Consider the following 12,994-nt stretch of genomic DNA (forward strand, 5'->3'; position numbering starts at 1 on the left):
ATCTATGATGTCAATTACAGGCCTCTCTCATCTTTTTAAGTGGGAGACCTTGCACAATTGGTGGCTGACTAAATACCTTTTTTCCCCACTGTATCTGTACGCAGGATCTGAGCTGTCTGTGTTTTTATTGATAGCTTGGCCATCCAGTCTGAGTCTGGGAAGTGCTGCGGTCCCTTCAGGTGTTCCCTGTTCCAGTGATTACTTAACTACTTAACTGAGCTGTCTGGCCCAGATAGCTGTCAGGCATAGCTTTCAGCTCTGTTTGGCTTGTTCCTCTAGGCCAGTGATGGCGAACCTTTTGGAGACTGAGTGCCAAACAATAATCCAAAACCTATTTATTTATCGCATAGTGCCAACACGGCAATTTTACCTGAATACTGAGGTTTTAGTTTAGAAAAACAACTCATACATTAGTCTATAGAGTCTATAGCAGAGAGCTTGTAAGCACTGCACTCCAAGCATAAGATATTAGCCACCGATTGCAGAGGATTTTTAATAAAAAGTAAAATTGCAAAGTTGTTTGTTTTTACTACCTCTTTGCAATTGTAACCCTTTATCATGATGAGAATAACCCTTTAAGACAGGGATGTCAAACTCAAATACACAGAGGGCCAAAGCTAAAAGCTTGGACAAGGTCGCGGGCCAACCTTGCTATTTGTTAAAAAAAAATGTATACAGTATAATACCCCACAGTATAATGATCATACTGTACCCCTCTCCCTCAATCCCGCCAACAAAGAATGGTGACCCCATCATAGTATGATTTTCCAACTGTAATCCCCACACAGCCCTCCATACAGTATAATGGGCCCCACATAGTCCTTCATACAGTATAATGGTCCCACATAGTCCTCCATACAGTATAATGGGCCCCACATAGTCCTCCATACAGAATAATAGGCCCCACATAGTCCTCCTTAAAGAATAATGGCCCCACATAGTCCTCCATACAGTATAATGGCTCCACATAGTGCTTCATACAGAATAATGGGCCCCATATAGTGCTCAATAAAGAATAATGGCCCCACATAGTCCTCCATACAGTATAATGGCTCCACATAGTGCTCCATGGAATGTAATTGGCCCCACATGGTGCTGCACGCCGTAAAATGGGCCCCACATGGTGCTGCGTGCCGTATAATGGGCCCCACATGGTGCTGCACGCCGCCGTATAATGGGCCCCACATGGTGCTGCACGCCGCCGTAAAATAAGCCCCACATGATGCTGCACGCTGTATAATGGCCCCAGAGTAAAATAATAACAATAACTACTCACCTCTGCTCGTTCCAATGCAGATCTGGACTTCACATATCACAATCCTACCTGTCACGTGCGCCATCTCCTCACCCTCCTCAGCGCTTCACTAGCGCCGCGGGCCACTCTGCTCAGGCCTCGCGCGCGGCTCCCATCAGGCAGAACATGTGCAGATTAGAGGGGCCGTGGTTCTAGTGAGAGAGGGAAGGTGCGCGGGCTGAGGAGAGTGGTGGCAGTGTGGCACAGGACACACAGCGCGCGCCCCGGCACAAGACACACAGCGCGTGCGCGCCGGCTCAGCGGACAGCGCGCGGTCACAGGTGATGGAACTGGCTCAGGAGGCTGGCAGCGGTGCTTGCGCTTATCCTATGGCTCGTGTGCCAACAAGGAGGGCTCTGCGTGCCACCTGTGGCACACATGCCATAGGTTCACCACCGCTGCTCTAGGCCTTGTTTTCAGCATTCTGACATTCTGATATTTTGTTGCCAGAACCTGGCCTTTCCCATTGACCACCCATTTGTATTACCCCTTTGCTATGATCCGCTATTTTCCCGGTATTCTGACCTCAGACCATTACCTGACTACACCTTTGTCTCTTCCCTCTGTTTATGATGGTGGGCATTATTATGTAGGGCAGTATGTCCAGTAACAGGGAAAAATATGGCAGCCCAAGTGTCAGCATTGGGGTGACAGTAGGATGAGGTGTTTGTGTAGGTTGGGATAAGATGGGAACAGTGCTGGAAATGTGTGAAGTCAAATGTGTCTTTTTGTAAACTCTGCAGACGAGTCATGGCTAGAAGAAGTATTCAAGGCGGTCTTGGCCAGATGGAAAAGAAGGGAAAAATAAACAAATCCATCAGAAAGAAAGTCACAGTTAGGCTATGTGCCCACGATGCAGAAATGCTCAGGATTTTTTCCTGAGTGTTTCTGCATCTCCCTGGCAGAAAAAAAACGCATGTGGATTGTACATGCGTTTTCCTGCCAGGGACATGCGGAAGTGAAGCGTTCTTCACTTGCATTTCCGCATGAAGGTTGACAAGCGCTTTCCAAGCGATTTTAGCATCACTTGGAAAGTGCTTGTCAACTTGGTCACACTATATAAATCCATGCAAACAGCATGGATTTATATAGTGTGACCCGAGAGAATGTCAAAAAATAAAAAAATAAATCTATACTTACCTTCCAATGGCCCGCGCAGTCTTGCTTCACCGTCCCGGCTGCCGGCAGATCGCGTTACACTGAAGAACCTGTCGACGTCTGCATCGCGTGACCCGTCACATAACACTGACGTCAGCGCAGGTCCTCCAGTCCATCGCGAACTGTCGGCAAGTGAAGAGAAGGAGAGCGGGGGCCGTCAGAAGGTAAGTATATATTTAATTTTTATTTTATTCTTTTTTTTACAGTTTTCTATGGTACCCAGCTCCGGAGGAGAGTCTCCTCTTCTCTAGACCTGGGTACCATCCACACATTAGAACGCATGGAATGCGCATCTACATATACAGTGATTCGTAATCCATGCGGTCTAATGCAAGTCAATGGCGGCGAAAATAATAATTGGTAGTGCTACATTTTTTTCCGCAATGATAATCTGCAGCGGAAATTTCCGCAGCATGTGCACAGCACATGCGGATTATCATTGGGGAACATGGCAGGCCTTCTACCATGCGTTCTTTAAGCGTTTCTGCAGCGTTTTTGCCGCTGCGGAAATGCTTAAAAAATGCATCGTGGGCACACAGCCTAAATCACAAAATAATTTAACCTGATCCAATCAATATATCCACAATAGAGGATAGAATTAGTAAAAAGAGATAGATCAAAGGCATAGAAGACTACAAGATAATGATCCTAATAAAGTATAGACTAAGCCCAATGATAGGCCCAAGAATTAATAATCTCAATCTATTACAGGATAAACCCAGTGTCAAAAGAGCAGATAATTATATATGTGACACAAATATACCATTTAAAAGAGTCCACACAATAAACATATGCCTTATTTCTTTACTTCTCATGAAGTACTAGTTATAGTGTTAGTCTCCCCTAAATGTAATCCATATCGAGGTACAGTAGGGCTCTATAGCAGCTATTTGTGCCAAAGTCTAAGGGCCAGGACAGAAGGTAACTCTGTAAAAGCTACTGTAGGGGACTGAATGGCCAGAAGTAAGTTCCCCATTGTCCATTGCATTTCATGAATCTGTCTAAAATATCTGGAAAAGCCACATTGATGTAAAAATCATAAAACTGACTAAACAGCAAAACACAACTTGAAAAAGGCACAAATCGTTTGAAAAGTTTGCCGCAAATTGAAAAGTCACTAATTGAGAGATATTCATGCCAAAAAACTGGCGGAAATGCAATGATGAATCGAGCTCATAGTGTTTACCTTTAGAAATGATTCTTACTCTTGGTTGTTCACAAAAATTTGCATTATAATTATCCAGATAACTGCGGAAAATACACGTTAATAGTGCAAGATCATATAAAAAGTAAAGAAAAGGCATCATCACACACCAATGCTTCTCACATCCTAATATACACTGCTCAAAAAAATAAAGGGAGCACTTAAACAGCAGAATATAACTTCAAGTAAATCAAACTTCTGTGAAATCAAACTGTCCACTTAGGAAGCAACACTGATTGACAATCAATTTCTCATTCTGTTGTGCAAATGGAATAGACAATAGATGGAAATTATGGGCAATTATCAAGACCCACTCAATAAAGTAGTGGTTCTGCAGGTGGGGACCACAGACCACATCTCAGTACCAATGCTTTCTGGCTGATGTTTTGGTCACTTTTGAATGTTGGTTGTGCTTTCACACTCTGGGTAGCATGAGACGGACTCTACAACCCACAGAAGTTGCTCAGGTAGTGCAGCTCATCCAGGATGGCACATCAATGCGAGCTGTGGCAAGAAGGTTTGCTGTGTCTATTAGCGTAGTGTCCAGAGGCTGGAGGCGCTACCAGGAGACAGGCTAGTACACCAGGAGACGTGGAGGGGGCCGTAGGATGGCAACAACCCAGCAGTAGGACAGCCACCTCCGCCTTTGTGCAAGGAGGAAAAGGAGGAGCACTGCCAGAGCCCTGCAAAATGACCTCCAGCAGGCCACAAATGTGCATGTGTCTGCACAAATGGTTATAAACCGACTCCATAAGGGTGGTATGAGGGCCCGACGTCCACATTTGGGGATTGTGCTCACAGCCCAACACCGTGCAGGACGCTTGGCATTTGCCACAGAACACCAGGATTGGCATAGTCGCCACTGGCGCCCTGTGCTCTTCACAGATGAAAGCAGGTTCACACTGAGCACATGTGACAGAAGTAACAGAGTCTGGAGATGCCATGGAGAGCGATCTGCTGCCTGCAACATCCTTCAGCATGACCGATTTGGCAGTGGGTCAGTAATGGTGTGGGGTGGCATTTATTTGGAGGGCCGCACAGCCCTCCATGTGCTCGCCAGAGGTAGCCTGACTGCCATTAGGTACCGAGATGAGATTCTCAGACCCCTTGTGAGACCATATGCTGGTGCGGTTGGCCCTGGGTTCCTCCTAATGCAGGACAATGCCAGACCTCATGTGGCTGGAGTGTGTCAGCAGTTCCTGCAAGATGAAGGCATTGAAGCTATGAACTGGCCCACCAGACCTGAATCCAATTGAGCACATCTGGGACATCATGTCTCGCTCCATCAACCAACGTCACGTTGCACCATAGACTGTCCAGGAGATGGAGGATGCTTTAGTCCAGGTCTGGGAGGAGATCCCACAGGAGACCATCCGCAACCTCATCAGGAGCATGCCCAGGCATTGTAGGGAGGTCTTACAGGCACATGAAGGCCACACACAATACTGAGCCTCATTTTGACTTGTTTTAAGGACATTACATCAAAGTTGGATCAGCCTGTAGTGTGTTTTTCCACTTGAATTTTGGGGGTGACTCCAAATCCAGGCCTCCATTGGTTAATAAATTTGATTTCCATTGATGATTTTTGTGTGATTTTGTTGTCAGCACATTCAACTTTGTACAGAACAAAGTATTCAATGAGAATATTTCATTCATTCAGATCTAGGATGTGTTATTTGAGTGTTCCCTTTATTTTTTTGAGCAGTGTAGTTTAAGGTCCATTTTTATGCTCAGATAAGCATGTAGTATCTAAAAACATGCACAATATATATAATTAATGCAGACAAGTAAAGAACACGCACATTGGAAAGGTCAAATTCATTGAGCATAAAAATAGTGCAAAATGTGTCAGAAAGCATGTAGGGAAAGGCTGGCAACATGAAGAAAAATATCTGGTACAATACTGGGAAAATAAACAGATTGCAAAAATAGAATTAGTGGATTGGTTACATTGCATTGCATTGGATCATCATTATGAATAAAGCCTATTAGATATTACTGTATATATGGAAAATTTGAGTGAATCACTATGCTAGAGAGTTAGGGATATGATATATTCTGGGTAGTGTGAGCCAGTAGCGAAAGTGACTTTGTCAGCCAGTTTGATTTTGGAGTATACTTTACACAGCAGGCTATTCAAAGGTTTCATACCTTTTATATTTTTAAGGTTGAAAAAAAAGGCATTGAAATAACCGGCATATATACAATGGGTATGGAAAGTATTAAGACCCCTTTAAATTTTTCACTCTTTGTTATATTGCAGCCATTTGGTAAATTCTAAAAAGTTCATTTTTTTCTCATTAAAGTACACACTGCACCCCATCTTGACTGAAAAAAAATAGAAATGTAGACATTTTTGCAAATTTATTAAAAAGGAAAAACTTAAATATCACATGGTCATAAGTATTCAGACCCTTTGCTCAGACACTCATATTTAAGTCACATGCTGTCCATTTCCTTGTGATCCTCCTTGAGATGATTCTACTCCCTCATTGGAGTCCAGCTGTGTTTAATTAAACTGATAAGACTTGATTTGGAAAGGCACACACCTGTCTATATAAGACCTCACAGCTCACAGTGCATGTCAGACCAAATGAGAATCATGAGCTCAAAAGGAACTGCCGAAGGAGCTCAGAGACAGAATTGTGGCAAGGCACAGATAAGGCTAAGGTTACAAAAGAATTTCTGCATTACTCAAGGTTCCTAAGAGCACAGAGGCTTCCATAATCCTTAAATGGAAGAAGTTTGGGACCACCAGAAGTCTCCCTAGACCTGACCATCCAGCAAACTGAGCAATCGTGGGAGAAGAACCTTGGTGAAAGAGGTAAAGAAGAACCCCAATATCACTGTGGCTGAGCTCCAGAGATGCAGTAGGGAGATGGGAGAAAGTTCCACAAAGTCAACTATCACTGCAGCCCTCCACCAGTCGGGCTCTTATGGCAGAGTGGCCCGATGGAAGCCTCTCCTCAGTGCAAGACATATGAAAGTCTGCATAGAGTTTGCTCAAAAACCCTTGAAGGACTCCCAGACTATGAGAAATAAGATCCTCTGGTCTGATGAGACGAAGATAGAACTTTTTGGTGATAATTCTAAGCGGTTTGTGTGGAGAAAATCAGGCACTGCTCATCACCTGCCCAATCCAATCCCAACAGTGAAACATGGTGGTGGCAGCATCATGCTATGGGGGTGTTTTTCAGCTGCAGGGACAGGACTACTGGTTGCAATTGAAGGAAACATGAATGCGGCCAAGTATAGAGATATCCTGGATGTGAAAAATTTAAAGGAGTCTGAATACTTTCCGTACCCACTATATACAGTATATGTATTGTCCAACATTTTGAAAAAGTCGATTAAGTTCAAGCTATAACCTAGCCAAATTCATAATTATTGCCATTTTTAATAATGTAAAATATTTTATTATACTAGTTTTTCTTGCATTAGAAGTGAAATATTAAAAAGCACATTAAAATTATTGAAACAGGAAAGAAAAAAGAAAAACATGTAAAAAATAATTTAAATATTGTTGTTATTTCACCAGTTCTTAGCCTTGGCAAATTGTCTAAAAACCTTTTCATTGGTCCTGAGTAGAGATAGGCAAATTTATTTTAGTGGAATTGAATTCTACAAAAGTCTGTACAGATTTATTTTTAAAAAAAACAAAGAAAAAAAAAAGAATATTCATTTTACCTCCCACTTGTCTGCATGCCCACGCTGCTCACTGTCAGCCCTCCCCGCCTCTTCTTTCCACCATCGTGCACTGCATCTCCGATGTCTTCACACTAGTCTAGGACTTTCTGCTGCTACCAGGCCTCGGAGGTCGCTGCGTGTTGCAAGGTCTCGATATACGTCAAGAAGTACACCGATTATCATGGTATGCAGGGATTTCCAAGACCTGATCTCGGCCATAAGTCCCAGCCTTGAGTGAAGACACAGGGCAGAGGACCGGATGGTGGACAGTGAGCAGCATGGGTAGGCAAACAGGTGAGCAAAGAGGTGAGTATTAGATGGTCTAAAGAAATTTGTGGCAAATAACTTCACCTTGAATCGAATTTCCCAGGAAAATCTACGTGATTTGGCAAATTCACGTTTTGTAAGATCCACTCATCTCTAGTCCAGAGAAATGTACCTTCTTATTTCTCTCGGTCATTTGTACAGAGGAGAATGAACTGAGGCATTTTTGCCACTGAATTTTTATTTCTGGTAAACATATGTTAGGACATATACATGTGCGAAAAGTCTGTGAGAGATGCCATAAAGTGGCATTCATCACCGATTCTGAAAAGAAAAAAAAAGTTGAAACTCCAATATATTTATATACTGTGTATCTATCTATCTATCTATCTATCTATCTATCTATCTATCTATATATATACAGTTATGTCCACATATATTTGGACAGGGACAACATTTTTCTAATTTTGGTTCTAGACGTTGCCGCAATGAATTTTAAACAAAACAATTCAGATGCAGTTGAAGTTCAGACTTTCAGCTTTCATTTGAGGGTATCCACATTAAAATTGGATGAAGGGTTTAGGAGTTTCAGCTCCTTAACATGTGCCACCCTGTTTTTAAAGGGACCAAAAGTAATTGGACAAATTAAATAATTGTAAATAAAATGTTCCTTTCTAGTACTTGGTTGAAAACCCTTTGTTGGCAATGACAGCCTGAAGTCTTGAACTCATGGACATCACCAGATGCTGGATTTCCTCCTTTTTGATGCTCTGCCAGGCCTTCATTGTGGTGGTTTTCAGTTGCTGTTTGCTTGTGGGCCTTTCTGTCTAAAGTTTAGTCTTTAACAAGTGAAATGCATGCTCAATTGGGTTGAGATCAGGTGACTACCATGGCCATTCAAGAATATTCCACTTCGTTGCTTTAATAAACTCCTGGGTTGCTTTGGCTTTATGTTCTGGGTCATTGTCCATCTGTAGTATGAAACGATGACCAATCAGTTTGGCTGCATTTGGCTGGAGCTGAGCACACAGTATGGCTCTGAATACATCAGAATTCATTCGGCTGCTTCTGTCCTGTGTCACATCATCAATAAACACTAGTGACCCAGTGCTACTGGCAGCCATGCATGCCCAACCCATCACACTGCCTCTGCCGTGTTTTACAGATGATGTGGTATGCTTTGGATCATGAGCTGTACCACGCCTTTGCCATACTTTTCTCTTTCCATCATTCTGGTAGAGGTTGATCTTGGTTTCATCTGTGCTGGCTTTTTTAGATGTATTTTAGCAAAGTCCAGTCTAGCCTTTTTATTCTTGATGCTTATGAGTGGCTTGCACAGCGCAGTGAACCCTCTGGATTTACTTTCATGCAATCTTCTCTTTATGGTAGATTTGGATATTGATACGCCTACCTCCTGGAGAGTGTTGTTCACTTGGTTGGCTGTTGTGAAGGGGTTTCTCTTCACCATGGAGATTATTCTGCGATCATCCACCACTGTTGTCTTCCATGGGCGCCCAGGTCTTTTTGCATTGATGAGTTCTCCAGTGCTTTCTTTCTTTCTCAGGATGTACCAAACTGTAGATTTTGCCACTCCTAATATTGTAGTAATTTCTCGGATGTTTTTTTTCTGTTTTTTGCAGCTTAAGGATGGCTTGTTTCACCTGCAAGGAGAGCTCCTTTGACCGCATGTTTACTTCACAGCAAAACCTTCCAAATGCGAGCACCACACCTCAAATCAACTCCAGACCTTTTATCTGCATAATTGAGAATGACATAACGAAGGGATTGCCCACACCTGTCCATGAAATAGCCTTGGAGTCAATTGTCCAATTACTTTTGGTCCCTTTAAAAACAGGGTGGCACATGTTAAGGAGCTGAAACTCCTAAACCCTTCATCCAATTTTAATGTGGATACCCTCAAATGAAAGCTGAAAGTCTGAACTTCAACTGCATCTGAAATATTTTGTTAAAAATTCATTGTGGTAATGTCTAGAACCAAAATTAGAAAAATGTTGTCTCTGTCCAAATATATATGGACCTAACTGTATATATACTGTGTAAATATATATATATATATATATATATATATATACATATACACTGTTCAAAAAGATAAAGGGAACACTCAAATAACACATCCTAGATCAGAATGAATGAAATATTCTCATTGAATACTTTGTTCTGTACAAAGCTGAATGTGCTGACAACAAGATCACACAAGAATCATCAATGGAAATCAAATTTATTAACCAATGGATGCCTGGGTTTGGAGTCACCCCCAAAATTAAAGTGGAAAAACACACTACAGGCTGATCCAACTTTGCTTTAATGTCCTTAAAACAAGTCAAAGTGAGGCTCAGTATTGTATGTGGCCTCCACGTGCCTGTATGACCTCCCTACAATGCCTGGGCATGCTCCTGATGAGGTTGCGGATGGTCTCCTGTGGGATCTCCTCCCAGACCTGGACAGTCTGTTGTGTAATGGTGGATGGAGCGAGACATGATGTCCCAGATGTGCTCAATCGGATTCAGGTCTGGGGAACGGGCGGGCCAGTCCATAGCTTCAATGCCTTCATCTTGCAGGAACTGCTGACACACTCCAGCCACATGAGGTCTGGCATTGTCCTGCATTAGGAGGAACCCAGGGCCAACCGCACCAGCATATGGTCTCAAAAGGGGTCTGAGGATCTCATCTCAGTACCTAATGGCAGTCAGGCTACCTCTGGTGAGCACATGGAAGGCTGTGCGGCCCACCAATGAAATGCCACCCCACACCATTACTGACCCACTGCCAAACCGGTCATGCTGAAGGATGCTGCAGGCAGCAGATCGCTCTCCATGGTGTCTCCAGACTCTGTCACGTCTGTCATATGTGCTCAGTGTGAACCTGCTTTCATCTGTGAAGAGCACAGGGCGCCAGTGGTGACTTTTCCAATCCTGGTGTTCTGTGGCAATGCCAAGCGTCCTGCACGGTGTTGGGCTGTGAGCACAACCCCCATCTGTGGACGTCGGGCCCTCATACCCCCCTCATGGAGTCGGTTTCTAACAGATTGTGCAGACGCATGCACATTTTTGGCCTGCTGGAGGTCATTTTGCAGGGCTCTGGCAGTGCTCCTCCTGTTCCTCCTTGCACAAAGGCGGAGGTAGGGGTTCTGCTGCTGGGTTGTTGCCCTCCTACGGCCCCCTCCACGTCTCCTGGTGTACTGGCCTGTCTCCTGGCAGCGCCTCTGGACACTATGCTGACAGACACAGCAAACGTTCTTGCCACAGCTCGCATTGATGTGCCATCCTGGATGAGCAGCACTACCTGAGCAACTTCTGTGGGTTGTAGAGTCCGTCTCATGCTACCACGAGTGTGAAAGCACAACCAACATTCAAACGTGACCAAAACATCAGCCAGAAAGCATTAGTACTGAGATATGGTCTGTGGTCCCCACCTGCAGAACCACTCCTTTATTGAGTGTGTCTTGATAATTGCCAATAATTTCCATCTATTGTCTATTCCATTTGCACAACAGCATATGAAATTGATTGTCAACCAGTGTTGCTTCCTAAGTGGACAGTTTGATTTCACAGAAGTTTGATTTACTTGAAGTTATATTCTGCTGTTCAAGTGTTCCCTTTATTTTTTGGAGCAGTGTATATATATATATATATATATATATATATATATATATATATATATATATATATATGCACACATCTATATAGAGAGAGATATATATCTATAAATATATATCTATAAATATATATTTAAATAAATATACCGTAGATATATATTGTGACAGAGTCACGGGTGTATCATGTGAGGGGAGATATGTTTCACTACGCTTATTAACCTTAGTGAACTAAAACCTACTATTTCCTCCAACATGTTATTTGTCAGGGGTTAATTCATTATCTTCAAAGGGTGTGGCTTTTGTGAGTAGGTGAGAGACGAGCAGGACGCCTACTCACCATATCTCCGCCTCAAGGGTGTGGCTGGGAGCAATGAAATACTCAGTCACTGTTTTTTTTCCTGTGTTGTGGTCTGGAGAGTGAAGTCTCCAGGCTGTGTGTGTTAGAACTCTCCTGTTAGGTTTTTTCTATTTTGCTGGTCACATGACCTTTTTGCCTATTTAATCCTGCTCCGCCCGTCTGGCCATGCTGGACTTCATTGTAATTTCTACTCTTAAGCTAGCCAGTGATTTGTAACCTTTCTCAGTCAGTTTAGCTAGGTCTTTTGACCTTTATGTTCTATGCTGTGTGTTTGTCTTTTTACTGCTACAATTTCTGCTAGGAGGTGTCCATCTTTCTCCCAGTACCTAGTTCTTGTAGGGATCCCTCACTCACATCTATAGGTCTTCGTTCAGACTAGCTGAGGACTTTAGCGGGTCTGATTGCAGGATCAGGTTCCCCGTTACATCATAGGGATCTAGCTTAGCTCTATTGTAGGGACAGATCTCCTGTCTTTCCTTAGTGATTGTAGCCTATCATAACAGTAAGTCCAGCCCAAAAATATCTCTAAGGAAAGACCTCCAGTTTTCATCATGGTGTCGGTTCAGGATTTGGCTCAACGCCTGCAGGGACTCTCTCTGGAGGTGGCCGAGCTCCAACAACACTTGAGTAGCTGTTCTGGAGCGCATTTTGTGGAGCCAAAGGTACGATTGCCTGATTTATTTTTTGGTGAACAACAAGATTTTTTTTCCTTTAAAAATGCTTGTTTATTGTATTTTCGTTTGAGACCCAGATCCTTTGGGGATGAATCACAGCGCATAGGGTTCATAATGTCACTTTTGCGCAAAGAACCTCAGGGATGGGCCTTTTCTCTCCAACCTAGTGATCCGTGCTTTAGATCAGTGGATAGTTTTTTTTCTGCTTTGGGGTTGTTGTATGATGATCCTGATCGTGTCTCATCAGCTGAGACGGAATTGAGACTTTTGAGACAGGGATCAGGTAATGTGGAAAATTATTGTACTCACTTCCGTCGGTGGTCTGCTCAGGTGGGGTGGAACGATTCAGCTCTGAAAAGTTTGTTTCTTGCTAGGCTAGGTGAAAGAGTTAAAGATCTGCTTATTGCTTATCCTACACCTGGGAACTTGCAGGAGGCTATGCAATTAGCTATACGGGTGGACAGGAGACTGCGTGCAAGGGTTAATGAGAGTAAATCCTTTGCCATGTCAGCTCCTAGTCTTTAGAGGATCTGTACTGACATTCGAGAGCCGATGGAGATTGGGGCGATGTCACCCCGCTCTCAGGAAAAAGACCGCAGGTTTTCTGAAGGTTTGTGCTTTTATTGCGGAAAATCTGACCACTTTATTAAGAACTGTGTGCTTCGTTTGAACAAAGAAAAAAAAAAGGTCAGTTACGCCCGTATTGCCTGTTTAAATTCTAAGGGGGTATTTCTTT

This window comes from Phyllobates terribilis, unplaced genomic scaffold, assembly GCF_046119375.1.
Source record: "Phyllobates terribilis strain yellow unplaced genomic scaffold, ASM4611937v1 Scaffold_1__5_contigs__length_1240528914, whole genome shotgun sequence".
Classification (NCBI taxonomy): Eukaryota; Metazoa; Chordata; class Amphibia; order Anura; family Dendrobatidae; genus Phyllobates; species Phyllobates terribilis.